This window comes from Camellia sinensis, chromosome 10 (assembly GCF_055761805.1).
Source record: "Camellia sinensis isolate YWXY chromosome 10, ASM5576180v1, whole genome shotgun sequence".
In the NCBI taxonomy this organism is placed as follows: Eukaryota; Viridiplantae; Streptophyta; class Magnoliopsida; order Ericales; family Theaceae; genus Camellia; species Camellia sinensis.
Window position 1 is genome coordinate 154,938,657 of NC_138970.1, and position 17,659 is coordinate 154,956,315.

Consider the following 17,659-nt stretch of genomic DNA (forward strand, 5'->3'; position numbering starts at 1 on the left):
GGTTACAACAAAAGTGAGCCTACCTCAATACAGTTAAAGCCCTTGGCTATACAAAATAACATAACAAAAGAAATAAGCTCTTGCTCCCAAAAGTCCCTCCAAGCTATTGCCTTGGCAGAGGTATATCACCAATACCTGAAAATGGTTTTCCCAAATAGGATAATCCAAAGCTTAGCAGAAACAGTCTAACACAATATATGAATTTTAACAAAGATATAAGTTTAATGTGCATATACAATGCCTATGCCAAAACATTCATATTCTATATGATCATAAGGTACCAAATTTATATCTCAATCCATTTTCGTTCAATTCATTTCAAGTTAAATTATTTCATCTCAATTCATGAGCAAATTTTATTATCTTTCAGACAACCCACTGAGACTACAACTTAGTGGTTATCAAATCAACACAACTATCACACAAACACTTCAATTTGTCATTTTATAAAAATTTCATCCGCAGGAATCGGCACCCATGTATACGTGCGATTTTGGGACTTTCACCCTGGACACTCTGGCCAACTTAATTTCAACGGAGTCCATCCCCTATCTCCTCCCAAACATTGGAGTATATCCTCTTTCTCCTCCCAAACAAGCATACATATACAATGTATTTAAAACGTAGTCATATTCAATAACAACCAACAAGAAATTAGTTTCAATTCACCTAATCCTCATACAATTTTTACAACTATCATAGCTATCCTCTACCGATAGCCCAATACATATATTTCTAAACAGATATTCAATCTTAAGACAGATAATTTATTCAAATTCCCATGGGTGAGAGGTGATATATATTTCCAACTCCACTGTTTATTTCAATGTTCATGCAATTTCATCTTTACAACACCAATTTCATTTATTTATACAAAATAAATATTTGAACCATTTTAGGACAAACTCCCATTTTCTCAAATTTTAACCCAAAGGCCAAAATCAACTATTTTAACACAAGATAACCTTATATTCAAACCCCATAACCATTTATATCACATTTACTTCGAAACCCCTCTTTTGACTTTAAACCCAAACCCTAAATTTGTCTAAAATACTCCAAACTCCCACCATTGTTACACAACAACAAATAACTAAGCTAAAAACCATATGAAAGTATAGAAAATCCCTACCTCAAGAAGAAAAGACAAGCAAAGCAAGGTTGAAAATCCAAAGACACCAAAACTCACTTTTGTTCAGATGAAAAGAGAGTCCACGACGTGCTCTACCTTTTTCTCAAAGGCATTAGAGTGAAGAACCCAATGGATCTAAGTGAAATAGTAGAGAGAAGATGAGTTCTAGAGAGAGAAACTCAAGATCTAGGATTTTGGAGAGTTTTAGAAAGAGAGAGAGAGAGAGAGAGAAAGATGAAAAAATGATAAAAAGTCATTTTCATGATTTGATATACACAGTCCGCTCGAGCGCAAGAAGTGACGCTCGAGTGTCAGACACAATAAGTTATTTCGCTCGAGCGCCAAGACACAATGAAAAAGACGTTCACTGCTCGAGCGTAAGAAGTAATGCTCGAGCGTAGAAAACACACATCCAGTAGTTTTGCAGGCAACCGACCAACATTCGAGTTCAAGAATGGCCGCTCGAGCGCCCACCCGCTCGAGCATAAGAAACACTGTTTGAGCACAGAAAACACTCTCCCTAGTAATTTTTCAGACTTGCAAAGTACTGAGAGTTCGCAAAACCCATTCAAGTGCAAGAAGTGTTGTTCGAGCGGATAAACAAAAATTTGGGCAATAAGAGTTTGGAAAAACAAGCAACCACCCTGCCCTAAACACAACCGCAACAACCCGATAACCAAAATAGAGGAAAGACAAGGGAAACAAGATATGAATAACCATTCAAAATCATAAAACCCAAGTCCAAAATACAACAAGTAACGGGTCAAAACTGGAATCGCTATAACCTTCCCCCTTAAAGAATTTCGTCCCCGAAATTACAAATCAAGTTCAAAATCATTATTAAACCATTCACAACAATGTTAATCTAACAAGTTCAACACCATAGCCCATTCTCCGATCATTTACAATGTTTAATCAAAATCCAAGTTTTCAAATTTTACATAACATATACAATGCTTTCAAAAGTGATACAACACCCACAATATTCCATATTCTCAAAGCATATACAATACTTATATCGAATCCATGTTTCCAAAATATCCATAACATATACAATGTTCTCGTATTTTAAAACATATACAATGCTTTTACATTTCATTGACAGAATGAAAATCTCAATATATGTTCAAACACCAACAAATAAGTCCGGATATTTCTCTCAGACTTTCAATTCACGCTCCCAAGTTACTTTCGCAACCCTGTGATGTTTTCACAATACCTTAACCAAAGGGATTGTCTTGCCTCGCAAAACTTGATCCCGGGTATCCAAGACTCTCACTGGTCTCTCTTCATACGAGGCATCCTCATCTACCTCTAAGTCGATCCAATCTAACACGTGCGATGGATCCGGCTCATACTTCCGAAGCATGCTAATATGAAATACATCATGAACCCTGGAAAGCTGTGGCGACAACGCCAAATGGTAAGTAACCTCTCTGACCCGCTCAAGGATCTCAAAAGGCCCAATAAATAGAGGGGACAACTTCCCACTCTTTCCAAACCTTATCAAACCTCGCCTAGGTGATATCTTTAAAAAGACATGATCTCCTATCTCAAAAGACAAAGGTCTCCTCCTACGGTCGACATAACTCTTCTAATGACTCTAGGCCGTAACCAACCTCTTACGAATAAGTGCAACTTTCTCCGTCATTTCCCGAACCAACTCCAGCCCCAACAAAGGTGCATCACCCACCTCGGCCAAACACACAGGAGATCTACACGGTCGGCTATACAAGGCCTCAAACGGTGCCATGCCAATACTTAATCGGAAACTATTATTATAAGAAAATTCCACTAAAGGGAAAATGCCTCTCTTACGACCCCTTGAAATCAAATACGTAATCTCGAAGCATATCCTCAAGGATCTAAATAATACGCTCAGACTGTCCGTCAGTCTGAGGATGGTACGCAGTGCCAAAGGTCAATCTAGTGCCCAAGGCACTCTGCAAGCTCTGCCACAACTGAGCTGTGAAACGCGGATCTCTATCCTAAACAATCGTCATAAGGATCCCATGCAATCTCACTATGTCCCTAATGTAAAGGTTGGCAAGATAGTCTACCGAATCACTCACACGCATAGGTATAAAATGCGCCGACTTGGTCAACCGATCAACTATTACCCAAATGGCATCACTGTCTAGTTGAGTTCTATGATTACCCACAACAAAATCTATAGTGACATGCTCCCACTTCCACTCAGCTATAGGCAAGGGTTACAACAAACCCGCTGACCTCTAATGTTCAGCCTTTACTTGCTGACAAGTAAGGCACTTCGATACAAACACTGCCATATCATTCTTCATATCCCTCCACCAAAATTGACGACTATGGCCGTGACACATTTTAGTGCATCCCGGATGCACCGCAAGGCATGAATGGTGAAACTCTCGGAGTACTTCCTCTCTACAAGACTCAAGCACAAATAAACAGTCACGGTATCTAACACTCAAGTCATAGTACACGTTTAAGCCCCTTTCCACCTTCCCACTGGAGATCTTCTTCTAGTGGGTTTCTACCTTAAGATCATTATTCTACGCTTTTAATACTCGGTTCACAAATGTAGATTAGGCAACTACTGTAAAAAAATGTTGTAGACTTAACGGACTCACCAAGATGCAAGTCAAACTCACTCAGAGTACCCAACATTTCCCATTTCTAGATGGCAACACAAGTTACATTGCTAATTGATTTCCTACTCAAGGCGTCAACCACAACATTGGCCTTCCCAAGATGATAATGCAACTCGAAATCGTAGTCCTCTATGAACTCCATCCACCTCTTCTGCCTCAAATTCAAGTCTTTCTGTGTAAACAGATACTTTAGACTCTTGTGATTGGAAAACACCTCAAATTTCTGAACATACAGATAATGCCTCCAAATTTTCAAGGCGAAGATCACCTCCGCTAACTCTGGGTCATGAGTAGGGTAGTTTCTCTCATGTGTTTTCAACTGTCGTAAGCCATAGGCTACTACTGTCATGACCCGAACCCGTCCCTAAAAGTTTGGGTCATAACTGGCCAGTAATCCGTAGATTACCGAAGGCCTCAAACGATCATACATAATATTTATGCTAATGGGGCCATAAACGAAAGCATATAATAATGAGAAGTCCATTGAGTTGTGCTAATCATGGGCAAAATCATAGAGTTAATCATGTAACATAATAATACATATACATGCCCATCAAAAATATAAGTGCTACGAGAAATTTGCACATATTATTTACAAACCCAAGGCCATAATGGCAAAAGCAAAATAAGGTCAAGGTGTGGTGTAAGTCAAAGACAAAACTCCATTTCAGAGGCATGACTTGATTGGGTTACAAAATAGCTCTTGAAGCTGACTCTAGGGATGTGCTACATGCTGCTGATCACCTACATGTGCATACATAATATTGGGTGAACAAAGCTCAGTGAGTAATAATACAATAAAGTAGTGTAAATAGATAATCATAAGATTCTCACAATGTCCATATTCATATATTTAAAATGGCCTTAGACCCAATCACATGACAAACGGCCTCAGGCCCAATCATATAACAAGCGATCTCGGGCCCAACATATAACAAGCGGCCTCGGGCCCATATTGCACATGTCATATAATATTAATGAAGTTCCTTCATTTCAATCGAATAATACATTTAAGTCTAATTCCAAATCAAATTAAAGCTTGTTTCAAATCACATAGTATCAAATATTGCTTACTAAACCTTTCATAACTCCAAGTCGTAGCGGAGTACCTAAAGGCCTTAATTAACTTGTTGAATTACCATACAGGACAATCGTTAAAGGTTGACATCATACAGAATATTTATCGCGAATCATTAGCTTATGCAAAACGTCTAAGATGGATCATAGACAAATAACAATTATTGAGGGTCAAAGTACATTTTCCCACTTTATCATAATCATTGCTCAAAACGAAACTCGTGCATTCTTATCAAAACATTCTTTCAGAAACTTGCCATAGCATAATTGCTCTGAAGATTTCAAGTATATTTTATTATTTCGAAAACACTTGTCAAAGCACATAATTTATACAGCAGCATAAGTTTTACAATTCCAAAGTATTTCATATGAAAATACCGTTACAAAGAAATTACTCATAGTACTTGGTCGGATGATACTCCTTAAAGACTCAGCCTGCATAAACATAACCAAGCATAATATTTCAAAAAACATTGCCTTCAATTCACTCAATTGATTTATTCATTACATATCCATTCAATCATTCCCCATTCTTTAATCCCTCTCAAGTGTTTAATGCTAAACTTCTCTGCGTGTGATTCACGTACAAAGCTTGTGTCAAAGATGTACTTTAAATGACCATAAATGTTCATGACTTAAATTAATGTTTCCTATAACAATCTCATATGTTTCTCATTGAAAGTATCATGTTTACATATTTAAGGTCTAAGGAAATAGCAAGAAGCAAAAGAAAATGAAGTTATGGTAGGGAATGGCATGAAACGGTTAAAAGAAAATAAACATCCTTCACTAATTTGAGCATATCTATTTGTGTACTTATAATTTGGATTTGAGACCACCACCATTAGAAACCAGACTTCACGGGATTGAATTTAGGCTCAAGAATCGCTTAAAACGGAGTCTGGATGAAAGAAATATACCTTTTTGAAGTTGGGCTTAAATAGGGGTTCCGCACGTGCGGAAGTCTTCACCGCTCGTGCGGTTCAAATCGGCTCGAGTAGAAAAATTGGCCGCTTGAGCGCCCAAGGAGCAAAATGAAAACCTCTTTTTTTCTTCATACTCCGCTCATGCGGTGCCCATGGCCGCTCATGCGGTCTGGGCAAAATCAGACAGTCCGAAAATGGCACAAAAATGCAAACTTCCCAAACTCATTTCTAACCCCAAATTCATGCAAAACTAACCCAAAATAACGATATACTAGCATGATACAAGTGTAATTTCACTTTAAACATATCAATCTTGCCTCAACTTTAGATTCATGGTCTTATCACTTTCGCATATTCATAAACTACATAAACAAGTTCAATACACATACAAACATGGTGAATCTTCCAACAATCCTTGGTTGTATAAACCATCTAGAGTTTGTTTCATGGATCAATCACAAGAATGAACTCAAATCAAACAAAAATGAGGAGATTAAGGTTCAATTTCATACATTTAGCTCAATCATTATATATCTCAAAACCTTAGTTCAAAATTCCCAATTTCCTCTTGATTTCAAGCAAAAAATGAGATATACACAAGATTTCAAGTAGATTAACATATCTTAGTTCAAATTTAGGTTTTGCTCTTTGAATCTCTATCAAAATCCTAACTTTCCTTGTTCCTCTCTCTCTAACTCACTCTCTGGAGCTCTCCTCTAAAAATGAAGAACAAAAGGGGCTAAACATATATAACTTAACTCATAAATCTTAATTTATTCATTACGAATCGTAATTTTTCAAAATTTCATTGTGAGCTCTATAAATCATGCTAATCACAGATATGAAGTCAATTTTTGTTTATCGCGCCTCTAAGGCCTTCAATTTTCAATTCAAAGTTCCAATTGCGACAGATATTCCTACATTTGACAGATATTATTCTAAATTCACATAATTCATATACTTAAACTTGCAAATTCATATCAAACACATAATCACATGCATAATTAAGCATAGTACGAGTTGGGTTATCACAACTACCTTCCCTTTCTATATCAAAACACAACGCAAACCTTTCCCGTGAGGCATCACAATAAACAGAATAACCCAAAACCCCTCTCTGGAATAATCAAGACTAGAGCAGTGGTAAGTCTAACTTTAAGCTCTTGAAATGACTTCTCACAAGTCTCACTCTATACAACTTTGATCTATTTTTTCGTTAACTTAGTCAAAGGTGAGGCTAGCCTAGAGAAATCCTTCACAAATCAACGGTAATACCCGGTCAACCCCAAGAAACTACGAATCTCAAAAGCGTTCTTAGGTTGTGTCCAATCTTACATTGCCTCTTTCTTGGATGAATCTACAATCACCCCTTTCCCAGATACCACATGGCCTAAGAACTTAACTTCCCTCAACCAGAACTCACACTTCCCAAACTTAGCATACAGCTGGTAGGTTTTAAGCAATTCAAGTACCACCCGCAAGTGTTCCTCGTGTTCCTCTTCAAAGGGTGAGCAAATTAAGATATCGTCCACAAAGACAACCACAAAACGGTCTAGGAACTCACGGAAGATCCGATTCATCAAATCCATAAATACAGCCGGTGCATTGCTTAGTCCAAAAAGCATCACTAGGAACTCATAATGGCTATACTGTGTATGGAATGCCATCTTCTGGATATCCTCATCCCTCACTCTCAACTGGTGATAACTCGCTCTCAGGTCTATCTTAGAGAAGCAACAAGACCCCTTTAACTGATCAAACAAATCATTTATACAAGACATTGGTTACTTGTTCTTAACAGTTACCCAGTTCAATTTTCGGTAATCTATACAAAGTCGCAACGCTCCATTTTTCTTCTTAGCAAAGAGAGCCGGTGTAGCAATCCTGATTTTTTCGTAAGCCTTTCTTTATTTATTATTATTATTATCTTATTTTATTTTTGGCTTTATTAATTGGGTAGTTACATGAGAATTTAATTTGTTATTTAATTAATTTAATGTGATAGTTAATTATATGTAATTAATTCGAATATTGATATATTTATTTTATATATACATATATATATTAATCTTATATAGGATATTTATATTTATATATATGATATTTTTATTTATATATGTGGTATTTATATAATATAATGTTATTAGGTTAGAATGGTTATTAGGTAATTAGCAAAGAAAACAAAAGAAAAAAGAGAGAGCAACTGTAAGAGAGTGCTCTATGAGAGAGAGAGAGATTAATCAAAAAAAAAAAAAAACAAGAAGAAGGTGGAAGTGCTGTGTGGCGGCTATTAGGGGTGTTCGCGGATCGGTTTTGTACGATTTGCGGTTCGGTTTTGACCCGCCCGCATCTATGCGGTTTGGAAAAAAGTCAACCCGCAACCGCCCGCAGTGCGGTTTGCGGTTTGTGCGGATAGGGTTTGCAAATGTGCGGGCGGTTGCGGGCGGTTTGCGGTTTACACTTTTCTTTTTAAAAATTAATTTTCAAGTTTTTTTTTCCCAGCGAATTTAGGCATCAGATTCATTTTATATATTTGTGATAACAATTTTTTGAAAAGTTTACAAATAAAAATTGAATATCAATGCATTAAATGAAAGTATCCAAAACAAAGAGACTCTACACTAGCATTTTTGCCATGAAAAAAATGTATATCAATGCATTAAAGGTTGTACTCAATTAGAATTGCCAGTTCAGTAATCAATAATCAAACTATAAGTTCCATCGACTATTAGAAGGAAAATTTTATTCGGAAAAAGTGGATGAATACCAATGAAAATCATATAAGAAACCAAGTTTAGGACTTGATAATTCTACGGCATTAAGAAAGTTGAGAAATACTTAAAAATAAGGATCCTAGTGTCATAGAGAATATAATGGTGCTCCTGTAAAAGTTACAAAGTTGGTATATAAAAAATAATAATAATAATAATAATAATAATAATTAAAGTGCAGGCGGTTTTTGCGGGTTGCGGGTTTAAACCGCGACCCGCCCGCAACCCGTAAATTTGTCATATTTCAAATCGCATCTGCCCGCATTATGTTTGCGAAACCGCCCATTTATATGCGGGTTGGGCGGATTGGGCGGTTTGAGCGGTTCGGATAAACCGTTGCCCACCCCTAGTGGCTATGCTAGCCGAGAGAAAAAGAGGAAAGGGAAGAAAAAAAAAAGATTAGGATTTTGTTTTGGTGGTTCCATTAGTTTTTCAAATATTTTTTTTAATCTTTAAAAAATAATTGTAAGTACAAAACCTACTTCTCTTGATTTATATTTAATTCGCTATTTTTATTTATTTGATGTTGAATTGGTTTCGTATATTTGCATGTAGATGATTGATTGATTTTAATTATTTTGTTTAGTTGTGTATGTAAGGTTTAGGGTTTTTAGATGATAGATTGATTTTAATTATTTTGGTTAGTTATGTATGCAAGGTTTAGGGGGGTTTTTTTATGTATTTATTTTATGGTTGTAATCACACTCATGATTATATGAAATTAAAATAAACTTAGAATTCATAGATATTGGTTAGATAATGGATTGAGCCGTTATTTTTGTTTATTTATTTTTATTTATTTGATGTTGGTTTGATTTTGTATTTGCATGTAGATGATGGATTGATTTCATTATTTGGGTAGATGTGTATTTACGGTTTAAAGTTTTTATATGTATTTATTTTATGATTGTAATCACACTCATAGATATATAAAATTAAAATAAATTAGGAACTCATAGATAAATTCCTTATATTCCACCATGACTCCATAGATTGTTGTTTTATTTGAGTGATGGTGAGAAAGAGTGTATAAGAAGAAAAAAAAAGTGAGAATTATGAGATTTATTTGAATACCTTAGGTTTGACATTGTTATGTTGCTCTCATGAGTGAGATGTTTTGTATATGTATATAGTTGCCTCGTTCTCATGAGTAGACGAGTGTTAGCGTACGTACATACTAATCATTCAGGGAGTATGAGTCAAACTCGAGACGATATCCCAATGCAAGTTTGGCTTCGGAGTGGTGTTAGGTATACGGGAGGCACATGGAATATATGTGTAGGCCGGAAGTGATGGGCCAAAGTGGTGGAGTTAAGGCACAAAGAATTTAATTATGAGTTTATTGGTATAGTGTGAATTATATTGATTTGTACATGTTCAAAAATAGTAAACGACCTCGATAAATTATGAAATTTGAGCAAAGACATATATACGTGATTCTAGACAACTTTTGTGCTTTAACTTTTATTTAAAAAGATCGATTAGAACTTATAATCGGATGATCTTGGTTATAGTAGTTTTGATTCATTTTAGCAATGCATATTTTAGAGGCTGTTTTAACCCACGAAACGAACTCATTTTTATTGGTTTCGCAAAAATTGGAGTAAAACATTATTCTGTACACTTTTCATGTTTTGAAATTTTTCGAAAAAAATCATCTCAGGGCAGTTTTTGTTCGTTTTCAGTTTCAGATTTTTCGATTGAATTCCGTCTACGTTTTTCTATCATGTTTTTCTCTCAACCTGTTCAGTTTCTGTTAAATTCATTTGTATATTCATTTGTACATTTGTTCTTTGAGTTTTGGTCAATTCGAATTATTTAAGCATGAAATGGTGTATTTTTGTACTTCTTCACCAAGTTACTTATAATTAAATTATACTTTAACTTTATTTTTTTTGCAGGATGGTGGGTCTTATTAACTTTTTTATGCAGGGCTGACCCAACATATTTTTATTTCTATTTTGTTTATTTTATAATCAGTTTATATTTCGTTGTGTACGGGTAAGAAACTCAATGTCACTGTATCTCGAGAAACTACCCATTCATCTTGATGCGGTTGGAACTACTTGCCTTGTCTCGTAACAAGAATTAAATGTATTTTTTTTGTGTCTGGTGGACACGTGGGTGTTAAATCTTGTACTCATACCAGTATACATGTATACTGACCCGTTTTGTCTCTTGGCAACTCAGGTGCGTTCTGTTTGAGCCCAGTCGAGCTTCCTTTGCAGGATTAGTTGGAGCTACGGTGGTGACGTAGAATTACTATAGTTGTTGGACTTGTCGTTTGGACTTCTTTTGTTTTCTTGAGCTTAGGGTTGATATTAGTTTATGTATTTATTATTTTATTTTTTTTATGACTTTAGTATTGGGATAATTTGGCATGGTTTGTAATCGTACATTGTTTAAGTTGTTTTAACTATTTATTGTTGCTTTAATGTTGGAGGTATTAGATAGTTATGAGATTATGGTGGATGGTTTGGTTGGCGTTTAGTTTTTTTTTTTTTTTTTTTTCACCCCTAAGATTTGGATGATGGAATATTGATTGGGGTTTAATCCTAATTTAATATTTAATTGTCTAAATTTTGGGGCATGACAGTTTGGTATTAGAGCTCTAAGTTACCCTAGACTTGTCAGAGTTTAGGTGATCCTCGGATTGTGAAAACATCAGTTAGCTGGTTTAGTTTGGTGGTTGAATTTATTCTAAGTATTTATGAATGAATTTTTGTGTGTTTAACGTGAAGGTGTTGGCTGGAAGGTACCTTTAATCTTTTTCGAGAACCCATTAGAGTACTTTTTGATACTGGTGCCTCTCATTATTTCATATCTAGATAGTTTGTAGAAAGAAAATACCTTGTAACTACCTCATTATTTAGACCTATTCGTGTTGAGACCCCTTTAGGAGGGGCAGTTACTCTTTAAGAGATGTGTAAAGATTTAGAGATTGATTTTGCGAGCAGAGTCTTGTATGCAGACTTAATTGTTTTAGGGTTTGAGGGGTTTACAATTATTTTGGGTATGGATTGGCTGCGAAATTACTTTGTGACTCTGAATTGTGCTGGAAGGACTGTAAATATAGATATTCTCGGTATGCCATGGCTTATCCACACTTCTAGCGATAAAGAAGAGTCGATAATGACAAGTTTTCTGTGGTCGGTAGAAATCCCTAAGCAGGATATTAGTAAGGTAGATGTGGTGCGTGAGTTTGAGGATGTATTTCAAGAGATACCTAGACCTCTACCTCGACGGATAATAGAATTTCGCATTGACTTAGTGCCGCAAACTGCACCAATTTCTAAGGCGGCATATAGAATGGCCTAAAGAGCTTGTGAAGATGAAGAAGCAGCTGGAAGAGATGCTTCAGAAAGGGTTCATTCGTTCAAGTAACTCCCCGTGAGGAGCACTGGCGATCTTTGTGTCACAACCCAAACCCGCCCCTATGGATTTAGCATCGTAACCGGCTAGTAATCTGAGATTACCGAAGGCCTGCTTAACAGCATTGTTTTCAAACCCGGACCGGACCGGCAGGTCGGCCCGGTTGAACCGGGCCTTGTTCCGGTCTGGTCAACCTAGGGATGAGCAGCGGATATACCAATCCGCCAAAACCGACCGAACCGAACTGATCCGCCGCATTTTGGACGGATGCGTGATGATGAGCGGACGGTTGCGGATTGATTTTCTCTAATCCGCCAATTTGGCGGACGGATGGCGGATTTGAGATTTTTTGGCCGCAACCGAACCGCCAAACCGCCAAATCGCGAGCACCTGTAGTAATTTATAAGACTTTGTATTTTCAATTTGTTTAAATATTATGTTTGTGTTTTCAATTGAAAAAGAATTTAAATATTCTGTTGAAAAAAAGTTTTTAACTTGAATATATTTTTGAATTGAAAAAAATAAACATATTATTCATCTATATTTTTTAGTTTTTAAATCTAACTCTAAAAATAATAAATAAAAAATATGATATATGCTGGTTGGTTTTTGTTTTCAAAAACATATGTAGATGTAACAATATAGAGACATTCAATCTCTACTACTGCTCTGTTTATGGTTTTGGTGGTTTGAATTGTTATTATATTTTAAGAATCACAGATTGTAATACTTTATAGGGATGAATCATGCTGTAATTGTAACATGTGGATGAAGCATACAGTGATCGTGGTATTCTAAAGTTTCAAACTTTCTTTCTTTGGATAAGGCATACAGTGATTGTAATACTTTTTTAAGTTATTGACTGTAATACTTTTTTTTTTTTTTTTTTTAAGGAAGTGCACAAGTTGAATTATGTTGAAAATTTATAAAATTTTAAACCGCCAAACCGATTCGCATCCATCCGCCAAACCGCCAATCCGCTCAATCCACATCCGCCGGATTGGCGGACGGATGCGGATTGATTTTCTTCAATCCGCCAATCTGGCGGACGGATGGCGGATTGGAGGTTTCGTGGCCGCAACCGACCCGCGCCCACCCCTAGGTCAACCCCCTAAACCTGGATTGGGGCCAAAACCGGGAAAACCCGGTGACCCAGTGGTCGAACCGGCCAGAACCTGTATACTGACCTGTTTTGTCTCTTGGCAACTCAGGTGCATTCTGTTTGAGCCTAGTTGAACTTCCTTTGCAGTATTAGTTAGGGCTACGGTGGTGACATGTAATTACTATAGTTGTTGGACTTGTCGTTTGGACTGCTTTTGTTTTCTTAAGCTTAGGTTGATATTAGTTTATGTATTTATTATTTTATTTTTTTTATGACTTTAGTATTGGGATAATTTGGCATGGTTTGTAACCGTACATTATTTAAGTTGTTTTGACTATTTATTATTACTTTAATGTTGGAGGTATTGGATAGTTATGAGATTATGGTGGATGGTTTGGTTGGCGTTTAGTTTTTTTTTTTTTTTTTGTTTCACCCCTAAGATTTGGATGATGGAATATTGATTGGGGTTTAATCCTAATTTAATATTTAATTGTCTAAATTTTGGGACGTGACAGCCGGTGCTCCCCAAGGCAAAATACTAAGGCAGATAAAACCCTTATTTAATAATTTCTGGAGTTGAATCTTCAACTCACTCAATTCAGCAGGTACAAATCTATAAGGTGTCATAGAAACCAGTGCCGTGCCAGGCATTAAATCAATAGAGAACTAAATCTCTCAGTGAAGTGGTAAACTAGTAAGATCCTTAGGAAAGACATTTGGGTATTCACAAATCACCCTTGGTAACTCAACTCGGACTTCATCACACTTACTACTTAAAATGCTAGCAAAAAGGAAACTAAGTTCATTTCGCCTACGCGGATCATATAAAGATGATAAGACTCTATTCACCTGGTCCCCCAAGAAGTAAAAGCAATCACCGCTCAAGGTACATACAATAACCCTTTGACGATAACAATCTATAACAGTCTGATATGATGATAACCAGTCCATACCCAAAACGACATCAAAACTAGACATGTCAAGCTACACAAATGCAAAAGGAAGTCGGCAACCTCGATGTCACAACCCCGATACCCCTATTTCAAGATAACCTCACCCCCAACGGGTGACTCTACAAATAGGAGATGCTAACTGAGCCAACTCTAACTCCAAAATCGATGCAGATGTATACGAGATAAAAGAATGAGATGCACTCGTATCAATCAACACATTAGCAACTAAATTGCAAAACAAAAAGGTACCTCTCATTACAGAAGGCGCTGGTACAAGATCTGGCGCTGTAACAGCATACACACGCCTAGTAGGTCTCTGTTCAACCTGCTCACCCCTCGGAGCATAAGTGTAAGGCACTGACTGAGCCGAAGAGGCTCCCTGATTGGCTCTTGAGGCCTGTGCTAACTGTGCAGGCTAGTGGCTCTGTGTCTGCCTCAAACCAGATGCACCAGATGTGCCACCCGACTGTGGGCAAAATCTCTTCAAAAAAGATGGCCTTGCCTCAACTACCTGGGCCTAGACTTGATTCTCAACCCTGAGAATGTCCATAGATTCCCGCAATGCTCCAGCCATTTCATAGGCTAAGGCGCACATGGCCTGCTGACCTACTGGTTCGACCACATTGGTCTAACTAACCCTTTCTTCCTGTGCCGGAATATCATCTGGTAGAGGCATCTCATGCCTTTTAAGCCTACCACACCTACCACCACCACGTCCACGTCCTGACATCCTAATGAAAGTAACAAAAGAGATTAGCACATTTACAAATGTGCCGAGGCTAACTTACTCGCGTCCTAATATGATGGACAATAGTAATTCATTCCACATAAGCACGTAGTCACATAAACACACACGAATTTCATTTTCGGATAATGACCGTCCTGCAGCGTCACCAGAGTTCTAGTTAGAAATGGTAGTGATCAAGTGCCTTTCTAACAAGACTCCTAGAGACCTGTGAACTCAATCAACATCCTGAAAATTTAATCCCATACCCATATAATCATATAAGTATGTTATCACATAAGCATACAATATATACTAACGTCTCAGCTAAGCGAGACAAACCCATTGTGGTAATAACCACTTTCTACGTACCCAAAGTATTCAAATCTGGTACACTCTGATACCAAGTTGTAACGCCCCCAAAATAATGCAATAAATACAACCTATAAGCAGAAGAATAAAAAAAAATAATGTGTTTTCATTTATCAGAGTTCATATACAAAAGATAACATATGCGATATACATTCACAAACTGTTCATCCTGAATCTACAGCATGTGTTACAATGATAAGAGAACTGAAAACTAAACAGGTAACCATATGCCCTATAGGCTAACATCTTTCTAAGTCGTTGCTTGGTTACAACAAAAATGAGCTTACCTCAATACAGTTAAAGCCCTTGGCTATACAAAAGAATACAACAAAAGAAATAAGCTCTTACTCCCAAATGTCCCTTCAAGCTATTGCCTTGGCAGAGACATATCATCAATACTTAAAAATGGTTTTCCCAAATAGGCTGAGCCAAAGCCCAGGCCCAGTAGAAACAGTCTAACACAATATATGAATTTTAACAAAGATATAAGTATAATGTGCATATACAATGCCTATGCCAAAACATTCATATTCTACATGATCATAAGGTACCAAATTTGTATCTCAATCCATTTTCCTTCAATTCATTTCAAGTTAAATCATTTCATCTCAATTCATGAGCAAATTTTATTATCTTTCAGACAACCCAACTGAGACTACAACTCAGTGGTTCTCAAATCAACACAATTATCACACAAACACTTTAGTTGTCATTTTATAGAAATTTCGTCCATAGGAATTGGCACCCATGTATACGCGCGGTTTCTGAACTTTCACCATGGACACTTCGGCCAACTTAATTTCAACAGAGTCCATCCTCTATTTCCTCCTAAACAAAGGAGTACATCCTCTTTCTTCTCCCAAACAATCATACATATATAATGTATTTAAAACGTAGTCATATTTAATGACAACCAATAAGAAATTAGTTTCAATTCACCTAATCCGCATGTAATTTTTACAACAATCATAGTTATCTCCCACTAATAGCCCAATAAAGATATTTCTAAACAGATATTCAATCTCAAGACAGATAATTTATTCAAATTTCCATGGGTGTAAGGTGATGTATATTTCCAACTCCACCGTTTATTTCACTGTTCATCCAATTTCATATTTACAACACCAATTTCATTTATTTATACAAAATAAATATTTGAACCATTTTAAGGCAAACTCCCATTTTCTCAAATATTAACCCAAAGGTCAAAATCAACTATTTTGACACAAGATAACCTCATATTCAAACCCCATAACCATTTATATTACATTTACTTAGAAATCCCTCTTTTGAATTTAAACCCAAACCCTAAGTTTGTCCAAAGTACTCCTAACTCCCATCATTGTTACATAATAACAAATAACTAAGCTAAAAACCATATGAAAGTGTAGAAAATTCCTACCTCAAGAAGAGAAGACGAGCAAAGCAAGGTTGAAACTCCAAAGACACCGAAATCCACTTTTGTTCAAATGAAAAGAGAGCCCACGACGTGCTCAACCTTTTTTTCTCAAAGGCATTAGGGTGAAGAACCTAATGGATCTAGTTGAAATAGCAGAGAGAAGATGAGTTTCAGAGAGAGAAACTCAAGATCTAGGGTTTTGGAGAGTTTTAGAGAGAGATGAAAAAATGATGTAAAAAGTTATTTTCGCGATCTGATATACACAGTCCGCTCGAGCGTAAGAAGTGACGCTCGAGCGTCTGACACAATAAGTTATTCTGCTCGAGTGCCAAGACACAATGAAAAAGAAGTTCAACGCTCGAGCACAAGAAATAATGTTCGCGCGTAGAAAACACACATCCAATAGTTTTGCAGGCAACAAACCAACGCTCAAGCTCAAGAAGGGCCGCTTGAGCGCCCACCCGCTCGAGTGTAAGAAACACCACTCGAGCATAGAAAACACTCTCCTAGTAATTTTGCAGACTTGCAAAGTACTAAGAGTTCACAAAGCCTGTTCAAGCGCAAGAAGTGCTGCTCGAGCGGAGGAGCAAAAATTTGGGCAATAAAAGTTTGGAAAAACAAGCAACCAACCTGTCCCAAACACAACCACAGCAACCCGATAACCAAAATAGAGGAAAGATAAGGGAAACAAGATATGAATAACCATTCAAAACCATAAAACCTGAGTCCAAAATACAACAAGCGACGGGTCAAAACCGGAATCGCTATAAGAGCAGCTATAATTTAGTAGCCAAAATATTAGCGAGAACATTATGCCACTATATGTAACAGGGAAGATATGAAAATTATAATGAACTATTATTTTGTTCCACCGAGTTACAAATAACAAGCTCACTTGTAATTCACTTAGATAACACGAGGAAACAAGTCTGTACATGAATTGGTTGCTATCATGATTTCATATAATGAGGATGTCATGATTTTTATGTATTGTCAGAGACTAAATTTGAAAATCTTTCATGGATTGGTTGCTACCAAGCTTTACCATACAATAGACGCTGTCTAAGCCATACTTCAGATGGAAGAAGTGGTAAAGAAGACTACTCTTGTATGGCCTCTAGTAGACAATCTTACAATAAGTGAGAGGACTTTTATGGAACCCATCCGCAATAAGCTCCTTGATTGGTCTCCATGTTCTACT